The 14,686-nt window shown below is 39.2% G+C and overlaps 1 pseudogene; it reads left to right on the forward strand.

Moving 5' to 3' along the window:
• Positions 1-1,206: 1,206 nt before the first annotated feature.
• LOC121160114 lies at positions 1,207-13,349 on the forward strand (annotated as a pseudogene).
• Positions 13,350-14,686: the final 1,337 nt, after the last annotated feature.

The following is a 14,686-nucleotide window of genomic DNA, read 5'->3' on the forward strand; positions in this document are numbered from 1 at the left end:
TGATCCAGGGACATGCTGAGACTCCTGGGACTCTGTCTCCATTTGGCAGAGAAGCACAGCTCAGCATTAAATAGTCACAAAGGTTTTAATTTTTCATACAGAATAACACAGCATCTTCAGCATCTGTCTCTCTGTAACATCTATCCCACTGTCTGCAGTAGGTTTCAGAATTGTTCACATCAGAAAGGCCCATGCATCTTGCCATTACAGATCCTTGCTGCTGAAATTCAGCCTGAAGATCAGGAGCATCAGCACCCCATGAGCTTATTAGAAACTCAGATTCAGGCCCCTCCTCAGACCCGACTACCCATCTGAATTTTAACAAGATCCCAGGTGATTCATATTCTTATTAAAATTTAATAAGCACTGTTCTAAACAGACTGTCTCCATAAAATATAGGAACTCTGCCCCAAGATGGCCAAGGCCTGTCCAATCCATCAATCAACAAAATTTTGCCTGACAGCCTGCTTCATGCATGAGGCCAATGGAGTGAGTACTCAAACACTAAAACACCAGTGCAAGATAACATCAAGAGAAATACGCTTTGCAGAGGTTCCTCCTGAAGACTCTGAACACATGCCAGATGGGCAAATGAGAGAGAGAGACTGTGGCTGTGATGGGATCTGTCTCAAAAGAAGTCCTGGGAACCCAGCAATGATTATTCTTCCAACTTCTGTAGTCCTGTCTAAGCTGTTTCTCCTGATGAGTGGGCAGAGCTAAATGACGATGCGAAATTCAAGAGAACAGAAAATAAGCAAGCATTGTATTAGAGTGCAACAACACAGGCAACAACAAGAGGCAGAGACCTGTCCCTGGCAATGACTTAAGAAAGTAATCTCTGGGCTGCCAGAGGAAGTCAGCAATCAAGAGTAACTGAATGAACGCCCTGCAGTCACTGTGATTCTGTGCTCCAGCTAGCAGTTGCAGTTCCAATTGCCTACTGGGACTTAATCCTACTGGAAAAGAAAGTTGCTGAAGGGAACAAAAACTCATCCTTGGGCTTCTGTTCAGGCCCAGTAATCAGAAGACAGGAAATGAGAAGACTGGCAGAGAGAAACATTGCTCATTTCCTTCCTGTCCCTCACCACACCACTCATCGCTCTAGGTCTGGTAGCAGCTACATCCCACTGCGACAGTGGCTCTCAGCTATGGGCTCACTGGCCCCATTGAGGACATATGTCAATATTCAAAGACATTGAGACCGTCATGACTAGTGAACTGTGTGCTACTGGCACACTGGGGGTAAAAGCCAAGGTGCTGTCAAAGATCCACATTGCACAGATAGGACAATCCACAATCAAGAGTTACCTAACCAAGTATGTCAACCACGCCAAGGTTGAGAATCTCCACTTTATGATAACAGCACCCTGGGAAACCTCTCCAAAGTAACAGATCACTGCTATTCCTCCTCCCTTGTGCCACTGGGGTGGACCATCTAGAGGAGAACAGACAGGTTCTGGGATAAATGCTGGTCTGCAGAAAATTCTTCCCATTAACAAATGTGTAAGTTGTCAAAGTTTTCTCCCTCTTCTCAACCAAACTGGAGTTCTTTTCTTCAGAAGTAAATCCAATCATACAGACCCTGTATAATTATAAACGTGCCACAAATCTATTTCCTTTTACAGAATAAGTAAAAGGAGAGCAGGAAATAATCAGGCTTGACTTCAGATTTTACTAGACCCCTCAGCCAGATCCCTTTGCATGAACACCAAGCACATACACAATGGCTTTTTTGAGAAGAGAATTGCAAGGACATACCCACTACCTAGCAGTACATGGAGTGTGGAAAGTGCTAATTAAATGGGAGCAATGAATGAATGGATGGATGGAAGCATGAATGGATACATGCATTGGCATAGCTTTCAGTGGCTGGAAATACTTCAACAGAAGAGGTAGGAGACCAGCAAGTTACAAGGCAAGCTCTGTGAAGAATTCACTCAGTGTGTGTATGGTCTAGAGAAACAGCCAGCCCTGGAAGAGGACCAACCCTCCAACACTGGGAGATTATTCTAAGCAGAATGGAAAAAGTAGACACTGGAAGTCCTTGCAAGCCACAGGGATTCTATTTTTATGAACTAAGTAGTGAAAAACAATTTCAGATTCACAAAAAAAAAAGGTAGTGTTAAACAAAATTGACTTGACAGTGGGATCCCAGATAGATAGAAGCAGGGAGTAACCAGGCCCAAGGAAGCACAGCAGTAATTCATGCATGCCATAATATGGGTCTGGGTTGCAGTGCTAGGCACAATAAGGAAAGACTCATGGCAGAAAACTCAGATTGACAGGCAAAATCCCTTTGGAGTTCTAGGTTACTTCTTGGAATTGACCAAGGCACAGCAATAACTAGCACCAACTGCCCGAGTTCTCAGAGTTCTACTGTATCTTCTAGGGTTCATTTATCCAAGAAAAGTTCCTGCAAATACCTTGGTAAAGAAAACCTTCATGCAGCCAGTATGGCATTCAGAGTCAGCTGCTGGCATTGTCATTCTGTGCAGCTGTTCTACAGCATGTAATATCCTGAATGAGTTTCCACCGGAAATCCAGGAAATGTGGATGCCCATTTTAGGACCTGCTATATGGCAGCAGAAATACACATCCTCCCACACACTAGAGGTTGTGTTCCGGAGTCTTCATTCAAATGAAACTGCACAAACCTCCACAGAGAAACTTCAGGGTGACTAATGAAATCACCACTTTTCAATCCCTCTGATTGAGTATTGAGCAAGTCCCAGCAGGTTTCCTTCCTCTAGAGAATAATCCCACTTAACAGGAACATGTAGTTTTCCCTTTCTCCTGATCTTCAAAAGCCAGTCCAGCAAGTGAGCAAACAATTTATTCATAACTTTTAACAACAGTCAGTAAACTGCTATTGCTAAATCAATATGCATTATCCCTCTTCTTCTTTCTGTAATTCCATTCCACAGGATCTGCTCATTCCAAGGATGGCCGAATTCCATCTGAACACTACTCAGGGTCACTTTGGGTTGTTTCACCATGGCCTTCTTGATGGCCGACGTGGTCAGTCAGGGCAAGGCTTCAGCATGGAAGCAGAAGGCACAGCACTAAGGCTTTCTTCTTGAGATCTAAATTTTTGTTTCATTGGTCCAATCCTGTTCTCTCAAATTCTCTGTGCTTCCTTTTCCAGCAGAAGAAGTACCAATTTTTGCTTTTACACCTGGCTCCCCAATTTTAAACAGATTAATCTTTTAGATCTAAATAAATGACTACAGAATTGTGGCCAAAATCCAAGAAAAAAATTTTTAAAGAGTGCAAAATCCAATCAGAGTGGAAAATGTGACAACTTGGATGAGGCAGTACCAAGTGCAATTAATTCTTCCAATCATCCAGCCAAAAGATTAAAGCCCACCCAACATGGGTGAAGAGAGTTCAAGAACTTCATCTATCCAAAACAGGCAATAAAATGTTGGAAGAGATAATAAACATTGAATAAAGGTTAAACTTGAAAATCACCTGTCATAATCTGCTTTTAGTGCTCTAACAAAATATTTCAGACTGGGTGGGTTTTCAATAAAAGAAACGTATGTCTCACAGTTCTGCAGGTTGAGAAGTCCAAGATCAAGGCACCAGAAGTCTTAAGAGTCCAGTCAGGGTCACTCTGATGTCATTTTCTCAGTGTGTCATTATTTAGTGCAAACAGCTAGCAGTTTCTCTGGGGTCTCTTAGATGGGTGCTAAACTCATTCCTGAGGGCTCCATTCTCTGACCTAATCATCCTCCTAAAAGCCCCAATTTCCTAATCCCATCACTTTACGGATTAAGATTTTCATGTGATTTAGAAGGAACACAGTCCAAAGCAATACTAACTGGCACAAACCTGGGTTAACTTTCATTTAGTACAGAATCTCCAACCAAAAGAAATGATTCCAAAGTCTCCTATCCTATATCTATTTTGCTTGAGACTTTGAAACAAACTATACAAAATCTATATAAAATATCTCCAAAACCCAAAAAGGTTCACAGACAACCTACATCATCCTATTTGAAGTTTCAGTTGGGCTTTTTCAGAGTTTCAAGAGACATTTATGTTGCTTTAAGCATCATGGTGTATTCCTTAGGACCCAGAAGAGAAATAATCCAGAGGACACAAAGAATTACGGGAACTAGAAAGCTGTTCCAGACACAGAGCAACCGCAACTCCACGTACCTCAGTGGTGTTCTCACCTTCTTTTTCTTTCCATTTTTTGTGCTTCTGTTAATGCTCCCTCACTCCAGTCTCATGTGCTGATACAATGATTCTCCTGTCTTGTACCTGCTGTTCACTTACCTCTACTTATGGCTTCTTAACATGTGCCACCATGCTCTGTGGATCACTGTTTCTTACATGGAAATTCTCTGTAAGAGACTCCTTTTAGGGTCTCTTAGTCATTCTCTATAAGTAACCTCATGGAGCAAAATTCTCCAAAGAAGTCAGTGGCCATAGAGTGAGATAGTAATCTGTGCATCCAAGCAGCAGACACATGCCAGGAAGCAATGGCAATGACTTTTCTCTGAAAAGAGCCATCGCTCAGAAATCTAGAGTCATTAACATTTGGGTTTCATGGACACACAATCCCCAGTTGGGTTTTTTTGTTGTTGTTGTTGATTGTTGGTTTGTTTTTGTTTTTTGTTTTTTGAGATAACAAGATAATCCTAAAGAATATGACATGTGATTATATTATAATCTTCCCACATATAATCTTGTACTGTAGATTTATGAAAAACATGAAAATTAAAGTTCTCCATCTTCATTGAAGTCAAGGAGCTAATGCTACCAAGAACCCTGAAACACAATACTGCTATATTTCAGCCCCAACATCTCATATAAGTGCCATTTCATGTCCCAGCTGCTTCACTTCCTCTCCCTGCTTGTGTCCTGGGATGCTAGCTGACAATGGCTGACTTCTTGAGCCCCTACATCCATGCAGAAGACCCAGAAGATGATCCAGTCTTCTAGCTTCCAATCTGCTCAGTTCCAGCCTTGGTGGTCATTTGTTGAGATGTCTCTGTCTGTCTGTCTTGTCTTCTCTGGTTTTCAAACAAAAAATTCTAAAAATCTTTAAAATCTGTGAAAGTTAGTATGGACAGTGCTAAGAGGACTGAAAATTGATCTGCTGTATGACCCAGCTATCTCACTTCTGGGACTGTGTTCAAAGGAAATGAGATCTGCATATGAGAAAGTGACCTATACTCCTATACTTACAAGCAACACAATCTACAATAGCAAAGATATGGAAACAGCCCAGATAACTGTCAAAAGAGGGGTGGATGAAGAAACTGTGATATATCTACTCAGCCACTTTAAAAAAAACAAAATTCTACCATTTGCAACAAAATGGTCCCAACTAAAGACCATTATGCTCAGTGAAATAAAAGTCAGTACCAAAAGGACAAATATCATATGTTCTTTCTGATTTAAGGCAACCTTCATGTAAAATATAAGACTATTAGATATATAGCCAAACATGCATGTACATATAGTATCTAGAGGAATTATATAATAGAGACTATCATATCAAGATGTGAGGATACAATGCAGTATGCATCTCTACTTCCAAATCAAAGATGAACTCCCAAGCAAACAAATATATCTTTACAATAGGATGCAGCACTCTGTGCCATTGTCATACCTACATCAGGATACATATAAATAGCAGAATGACTGACTTACGACTATTTTTGAAAGACTATACTATTGTAATAATATGGAGGATTTTAGTGAGCCGAACTTTGGGGAGTGAGGAACCCAGAGCTTATGGAACTGTATCATAAAATAAGTCACCAACAGCTAGTTTTCTTGATTTGGTCCTCAGAGCAGTTTAAACACTAATTTAGAAGCTACACTTTTACATCTACTGTCATTCTTATGTCTTCATTTCAGCTCTCGGAACTGCCTGCTCACGGGTAACTTCAATTCAATTTTCAGGTGAAGAGTCTATGAATGAAAAATTAAAAATGCTTCTGGCTTTCAATCCATTAAAATTGAATTGAGCAAAAAATCACTCAGCAGGCATAATGTAGTGAATTCCATAATAACAATCACAATATTGAGAATTACTTTCATAGGATAAAAATGCAAGCAATAAAAAGACTTGTCTTATAGACAAGAAAAAAAATACCCAAGTTTTTCCAAACTTGTGGTAGTTAGGCGGTCAAGCAGCTAGCTTTGCCTGTCAGAGGAGACCCTAGTGTTTATGCTGTTTTACATAGTATATTGCTGTTTTACACAGGATTTTCCATAGAGATTCTAGGAAACCTCAGGTAGTATAAGATCAGTAACAAACTTACATTTGTCACCCTAAAACATCCAACACTCCTCCCCACCCCAACTTGTGTCCATGTGTGTACACATGCATACTCATATACACACTATCTCATTTAGTCTTTTCACAAACCTAGCAGTAAGCAGAGTAGATACTATATGCTCCTTCAATTTTAGGATGGGGAAATGGAAGCACACGTGTTAGGATGTTTACAGGAATTAGCTGTATTAGATAGCATTCCCATTACAAACATCTTATCTGCACAACAGCCCAGGAGAGTGTGCTTCATGTTGACATAAAGGAGAAAATACGAGACTGTTTCCTGCTCAGTAAAGAAGCTTCATCACCCCTAACAGCTGTTCCTAGGGACTTGTGTCTAGATTTTGCTTCACTTTTCCACCCATGCTCACAAATCTCGTTCTCTTTATCTCCCCCCTCTCTCCAGAACTCTTTCTTCAAATAAATAAATAAATCTTCAAAAAGCAAATTTAAAAATATTTTAAACTGGGCAATAAAGCTAATTAGACATTTCTCAAAGAAAGACAGGCAAATGGCCAACGGGTACATGAAAACAAGTTCAATTTCATTAGTCATGAAGAAAATGTAAATCAAAACCACAAGCAGATATCATACCATTCCAATAAGATGAGCTATTATGAAAAAAGACAAAAGATAACAAGCGTTAAGGAGAGTGTGGAGAAAAGAGAAACTCCACATACTGTTGATGGGAAAATAAATTAGCACAGCCATTGTGGAAAGCAGTTTGGAAGTACCTACAAAAAACTAAAAACAAAACTATATGACCCTAACTGGCCAAGTAGACTCTCTAAAGTGGAATATGTCAGCCAGTGGAGTCTGAAGAGATTTCATCATGACTGGAGTGTCAACATATGCAACAATACAGAACTGTTGAACTATCAAAATCATTTAAGCAGGACCCTCAGAGTATACCACACACTGGGGACCCTGGGATGGTTGGGACACTGGGTGTGGCTCCTCCCCCTATCTCTTCCCTTCCTCCAAATACAGGAAGGAAAGAAGAGAATGTGAAAACAATGATCTTACCCATTTTCCTCTAGCCCTTGATGCTTCGCACCCTAATCAAATATGTAAAAATTACCAAAAATAAAATGTATACAACAAGAAAAAATTATATGACCCAATAATACAATCCCTGGGACTATTTATGCAAGGGAAATTAAATATATCTGTCAATGAGACATCCACATTCCTATGCTTACTAAAGCACTTTTCACAACAGCCAAAAAGTAAAAACAAGAGTACATCCACTGATGAATGGATAAAGACCATGATATACACAATATACTATTAATCATAAAAAGGGTAAAATCATGTACTTATCAGCAGCATGGTTGGAATGGGGGGAGGGGGTGTTATTATATTAAGCAAAGTAGGTCAAGCACGGAAAAACAAAGACGCTGTATGATTTCAGTCATGTGTGCAGTCTAATGAGTAACCTTCCAGAAGTTAAAAATATAGTGGTAATCAGAGGAAAAGTTGACTTATGGGTACTAGGTTACAGCTAGGCAGCAACAAGAAGTTCTTAGGTTCTATTGTGCAGTAAAGTGATTATAGATCATGAGAATGCACTGTATACTTCCCTAGTTTAAAAAACCTCTAAGATAGGATTTTTGAATGCTTTTACCATGAAGAAATGTTAACTGTTTGAAAGAATAATTACATTTACCCTACATGGATATTATGCATCTATACACATAATGAATATGTACAATTTTATATGTTAAATTTTAAAAGATACATAAAGAACAAGCTGATTTGGAGAAAAATAAATTTTAAAGATCTAAATATATGTATGCATCTAACAATAAAACTCTTGCAATAAAGGAAGGACCAAAAAAATCCAGAAGAATACATGAGATTAGACCAATAAAGCTTCACGAAAAAAAACTGTATTCTACAAAAAATGTTCAGTTGATAACTTACAAAAAGGTGATGAACTGTATTATGCATTGGTTAAATTCTAATTAAGGTCATACTGAAAAAGCATACAGTACACAACCAAAAATAAAGAAACTGACAAAATCAACTGTTGAAAATTTGGAGAAACTAGAACTCCCACACATTGCTTGCAATACAACTAATTTTGAAAATTATTTGACAGAATCAACCAAAACTGAAGATATCTCATGGCTTAGCAATTTCACTGCTACATATGTATGTAAGAGAATATATGAATTAGAACTAGAATATTCAAAATAGCTAAAAATGGCACAAGTCCTCAGCAGCACAGTGAGTTTCAAATCATGGTATATTCATACCACAGAATATTGCACACTAACAAAAATGAGTGAAAGACTGCTATATACAACCATGTAGAGGAATCTGCAAAATACACTAATTAAATAAAGCCAAGTTACAATGCATTCCATATTGTGTGATTCCATTTACATTATGTCAATTTTTAGAAAGGCTGCAAAACCGTTATGCTAAAAGTTCCAGTGGGAATTGCATAGGAGAAAGGCAAGACATACATTTGGTAGGAGATGCGATGTATTAGCAGGAGGGTATGAATTTTGGGGTGGCGACACTGAGAACAATCAGGTTATGATAATGTACATATGCTTTATTCATGACATGTGTAAACATTACATGTGTTACATTCTTCAATTTAAAATATTACCAAACAACAAAAGCAAATGAAACTTTTAAGCCTATTTGAAATTCTAAAAACATTCATTTCCTTCTACTCAACAATCACACTTTTGAACATTTATCCTAAGGAAATAACTTTAATGGAATATTTTTATAACAAATTTTCTGTTTTACACAGCTATTCCTCCAATTTCAAAAACTAATTTTGTTTATTGCTATAAATGATGCCGTGGTAAATAACTCAGATTGCTTAGTAATTTTTTTTTTACTTAAACCTATTGCCCTAAAATTAACTATCATTAAAAATGTTTATGACAGGCACAAAACAAAAAAAGTTATAATTTTGACATCAGATAGAAAAAAGAAAATAAAATTATAGAGAAACTATGATCATAGCCATGATTTTTTTAAATGTTAAGGAAATAAATCAAAATGAAAATGACATCAGAGATTGTTCTGTGAATTATGGATTATTTTTAATGTTTATCATTTAGAGATTTCATATTAAGTATATATTATTTCTATTATAGTAAAAATGTAAAAAACACCTCATTAAAATGGGAAATTAACATTTGTGATTAAAAATCCAAGTTGTCACCCTAGCTATGTCTGTTCCTGTCCCCATCCCTACCCCTACCTCCTGCCCCCTGCCACCTGCAAGGCTCATTCAGGTGATGTTAGAGCACTCACAGCTCGCATGCTGCCTGGATTTCTATGTTTTAGAAATCAGCTAAAACACAGAGGCCAGGCCCAGAGTTACCTCTGGGTAATGAACTTGCGTTCATGACTCTCTTGGACGATCCCCAGTAAGAAAACCAATCCAAGGCAATTTGAGGGCCCATGCTTCTCAGCACACACTTTCAAAGCAGTGCAATGTTTGAACACACACACACAAATAACTCATTAGTTGATGGAACTTGTTGGAAAGAAAACATGTCATCTGAACCATAAAATGACTCCTGAGCTCTGTTTTCCTTGATGCACTCACTAGTTCTGCATAAACCAAGATGCCTCAGATGCAGATTCATTTTCCTGTCTCTCTAAGTGCTGGTTAGTGGATTACTATCCAGAACCTGACACTGGGGGACACTTTTCAACTTCATGCACTTCCAAAAATATTTATCTTAATTAAAGCCCTAGAAAAAACAAGGCACATAACCACAAAGTAAGCTCACTCAGTATTGGCAGGAAACCTGCTATGGAACAACGTATTAATCTTTTTCCCATTCAGAGAATTTCCATAGAAAATGCAAAATTAATTTATTCCAACTCTATATGCTTATTTCTTTATGAGTCATTTCTTCACAATTTTTCAGTGCTATTATTGTGTAAGACACTGTGCCAGGTACGGTCTGTGAAGACAAACGCAGATTTCCCCTGTCTCAATGAACTCAGAATCTGGAGAGAATAGCATTAAGTCAACAGATGGTCAAGTCAGTGGGGTCAGCTAGGAGAGAGTTCAACAGAGTGCTAGAGAAACTCCCAGGAGAGGCATTGGGTTTGTTTTTTGTTGCTGTGTAACAAATTACCACAATCTGGTGGCTTACAACAACATGCATTTACTCTCTCACAGTTTCCATGGGTCAGGACTCCACACAGCTTCCACAGGGCCTCTGCTCAGGGTCACACAAGGTTGCTAAGTATCTGCCAAGCTGCATTCCTTTTCAGAGCTCTAGGACCTCCTCCAAGCTTACACGGGTATTAGCAAAACTCGTTTTCTTGTGATTACAGAAATAAAGCACCATTTCTTTCAATCTGGCACCACTCTCAGCTTACAGAGGCCCCATAGATCCCTGTCACATGGTTTTGTCACCACCATCTCACAACACAGCAACTTACTCTTCAAAGCCAGTAAGAGTCTCTGAATTCTAGACCCTTTCAAAAGTTAACCAGCTTAAGCCAGGTCCATCTTCCACCAAAGATAGGTTCCCTTCTGACAAACTCAAGGTCCACAGAGGGGTAGATGTTTGACACAGCAGTTAAAATGTTACTTGGAGACTCTCTCTCTCTCTCTCTCCGCCCCACCCCCATTAGCTTTCTCCCATCCCATATGAGTGCCAGTTCAAGTCCCAGCTGCTCCATTTCCCATCCAAATTCCCACTTGTAGCCTGGAAAAGCAGTAGAGGATGACCCAAAGCCTTGGGATTCTACATCCACATGGGAGACCCAGAAGAAGCCCCTGGTTCCTGACTTCAGATCAGCTCTACTCCAATCATTGTGATCACTTGGGAAGTGAATCAGCAGATGTAAGATTTTTCTCTCTGTCTCCCCTCCTCTCTGTATATCTGATTTCCCAATAAAAATAATAAAGTAAGTCTTAAAAAAAAAAGGAGGGGTGAGGAGGACTAGTTTCCAGGGGCCCAACAGAAATTATCAGCAAAGAAATGGGAAAACAAAGAACAAAGAGTCACTGGGACAAAGGAGAGAAGGCAGAGAGACCAGTGCAGCCAAATGCCAGCTGTGAGGCACCATATTAACACCTCACATGAGGACGAAATCACCACCACTCACAGTTTCATCTGAGAAGGAATTCTGCAGCCGCCCACTGCCTTTGACTTCAGCCTGCACTGCTGACTGGGGTCTGAGCAATTGGCGAGCTTGGAGCAGGGAAGCCATGTTGTTTTCCTTTCTGCCCTTCCCCCACTCACAGAGTGCCATACTTGGCAGCAGAAGCCAGACAACATGTTCTATTTTGCAGCTACTAGCATCATAGAGCCAGAGCCAAAGGTGGAGCAAAGCATAGTTTGTTCACTTCCTATAACTGGGAATTCTGAGGCATAAGGACAGAAAAATATCTTGGGACATCAGAAATCTACGTGCTACAAACACTTCCCCCAAAATGGAATTTTCAGTAGCTGCCAAAGAATTGACACTAGAATAAATATTGAAGTTGAATACAAAGGGATGCAGAGGGCATAAAGGAGGGTCACTTCTTACAGATGTATGTATGTATTCGAAAGGCAGAATGAATGAGAATGAGAGAGAGAGAGAATTTGTCTATCCACTGGTTCACTCCTCAAATGACCACAATGTCCACGGTTGTGTCAGGCCAAAGTCAGAAACCAGGAACTTCTTCCAGGTCTCCAATGTGGCGGCAGGGGCTCAGCACTTGCGCCATCATCCACTGGTTTCCCAGGAATATTAGCAGGGAGCTGCATTAGAAGTAAAACAGCTGGGACTCAAGTCAACATCATATTTGGAATGCTGGCAGTGTAAGCTGTCGCTTAACCTACTAAGTCACAATGCTGGTTTGTAAAAGATATTCTAATTAAAGTTACTAACAAGTGCAAATGTACCAAATACAAAACACCAAAGAAAATGTAAAAAACAAAAAAAATAGTCAAGAAATTTGGTGGGGTTGTTTTGCTTTGGTTTTTTGGTTTTTGTTTTTCACTTTAGTGATCAGTAGTGATCAGTTTCACTCCACAGACAGAATTTCAGTGACAAATATAATGAGCATATCTTTGGATATACTGAATTTTTGCATATAGCCTCCATGAAGAAATGACAAGAGGACTGTAGAAGACAGAAATCTGTAGCCCAGAAAGAAAAAGAATGGGACAAAATATACAAATCTGAAGTTGCTGCTTTGAGAATTAGTCATCAATCCCTAGTAGTGGATGGGATTTTTTCTGTACAAATGTATAGAAAGGGCTGAGACAGCTATCTTGCTCTAGTTGTGTGTTGATATTGAAGGACCCCCTTGCTTCAGATTTACCAACAACACAAATCAAGAAAAGTTAGACAAACTTCAGGTTCAGGTCCAGATAGGGGGCAAGGGTACAGCTCATAGGAAGAAGGCAGTAAATAGAACAGCTACAGCTGATGATACAAAGCTTCAGCGTTCTCTCAAAACCTGGCTGTGAATATAGCTGGTATCGAAGAGATCTTGCCTGAAATTTAGAAGCTCCTTTCTTCCCCTTCCCTCTGGTGCTGTCAGTGGTGGTGATCATCTCTGAGAAGAAAAGCTCACTTCCCACTGACCACGGAGAACACTCAGCATCCTTGCTTGGTTGTGACAAGGGCAATTTTTGGATGGATCATGAAATGCTTCTAAAGTAGCCAAGAATTAACTCTCCTAACTTTTTATATAATAAGCATGTTACTAACAAGGTGAACATGATGACAGATAATGGGATCATTATTCATTTCAACAATTCCAAAGTTCAAGCTTCCCTCTCAGCTAACAGCTTTGCAATTACTGGTCATGCAGAAGCCAAGCCAATCACAGAAATGCTTCCTAGAATATTAAGTCAGCTTAGTGCCGACAGCCTAACAAGCCATACTAAATTAGCGAAACAGTCCCATGGCGAGCGTTGGATAGCAAAGCACCAAAAGCAGAAGACATTGATGAGGAAAATGATGATGATCAAGATCTTGTAGAAAATTTTGATGAAGCAGCAAAGAATGAAGCTAACTGAATTCATTTTTGATTTTTGGAAGCTAGCATGAACTAGATTTAACAAATTGCTATGTGGTTTCAAAGTTTTACCAACAGAGAAGATCACCTATTACTAGTTCAGTCATATGAGTAAAAAAAAAAAAACTTTAAAATGTATAGAAAGGAAGTCCAAAGATGAGGTCTCAGAATAGAATAAACAAAAGACAAACAAGATGACAAGATAAGAAGAAGATTGGAAAGAAGATAGTAATGTGGAAGGTAAGGGTGTTACTCCAGGAACAAAAAGAAGTGGACCTCAAGTAAGTGAACCATGTGCAAAAACTGCACAACTATTAAGATAAAGACTGAAACGTCACTGATTCATCAACCATGAGGCCTCTGCTTGTGTTAGTGGTAGCTGCTTCAGTTGAGAGAATAGATTTCTCATGACCTGTAGAGTAGCTGATTCACAATAACGGTGGGAGTGTAGACCATTCTTTACAGAAAGCCCATGAAAAAAAGGGGAGAAGAAAAATGTGATAATGTAGAGCAAGATATGATAAGCAGCAGAGTCTAACACAACCTCAAAAGATGCTGCAGTTTGGTGTGCTGATTCACAAATAACATATAATAGCCAGCAAATCACTTATGGGCTCATGGTACGTGCCGGTAAAATCACTTCCTTTGTAAAGCTCTAGTAGATGTCCTAGATGAGATTTGGTCCTGATTTGACAGACCTCTTCTTTTTTCCTTTATTATGTTTTACTAATATGAAGAATAGATTTCATGCATCCAATACAGTCTCAAGCAGATAACCACACTTCCCTCCCCTTTTTCCCACCCTCTTATCCTCCTACTCCCTTCCATCACCTTTTGCAAAGCCATAATTTGAATCCACTCTATATTGACAGACTTAATTCATCAATCGCCATAATATTCAATAAGTAACAAGCAAGCGGACCACAGTAACCCTGCTCTCCCTACCTTCTCTCCAGAGTATTTATAACAGCAGTCATTTTCCATTGACTTTTTGTAACTACCTGTTTGGGCTGATTTCCCCTACTGTTTACAAACTCCATGCAGGTAGAAGGCACATCTTGTTTACTCAACAATCTATCACCACAAGATTAGCATTGTTCCTGGAAAATATCAGCCATTCAATAAACACATGTTGAATACAGAACTTGAATACTTTTATTTTACAGATGAAGAAATTAAAACCCTGTTGTTAAGTTACCTGCTGTTGGTTACACAGCTAGAACAAGCAGGTGGAAATGAAGGTGTGTGTGTTCATTTTCAGCTTTTGGAAGAATGGCCACTTCCTACTCACAGCATACTCGTGTACTCTCAGTAAACATGAAACAAATGCTCTCTTCCAAAACTACTCACTCAGTGCTTTCACTGCCTCATCT

Source organism: Ochotona curzoniae, unplaced genomic scaffold (assembly GCF_017591425.1).
Source record: "Ochotona curzoniae isolate NIBS_2020 unplaced genomic scaffold, NIBS_Ocur_1.0 contig_430, whole genome shotgun sequence".
Lineage (NCBI taxonomy): Eukaryota > Metazoa > Chordata > Mammalia > Lagomorpha > Ochotonidae > Ochotona > Ochotona curzoniae.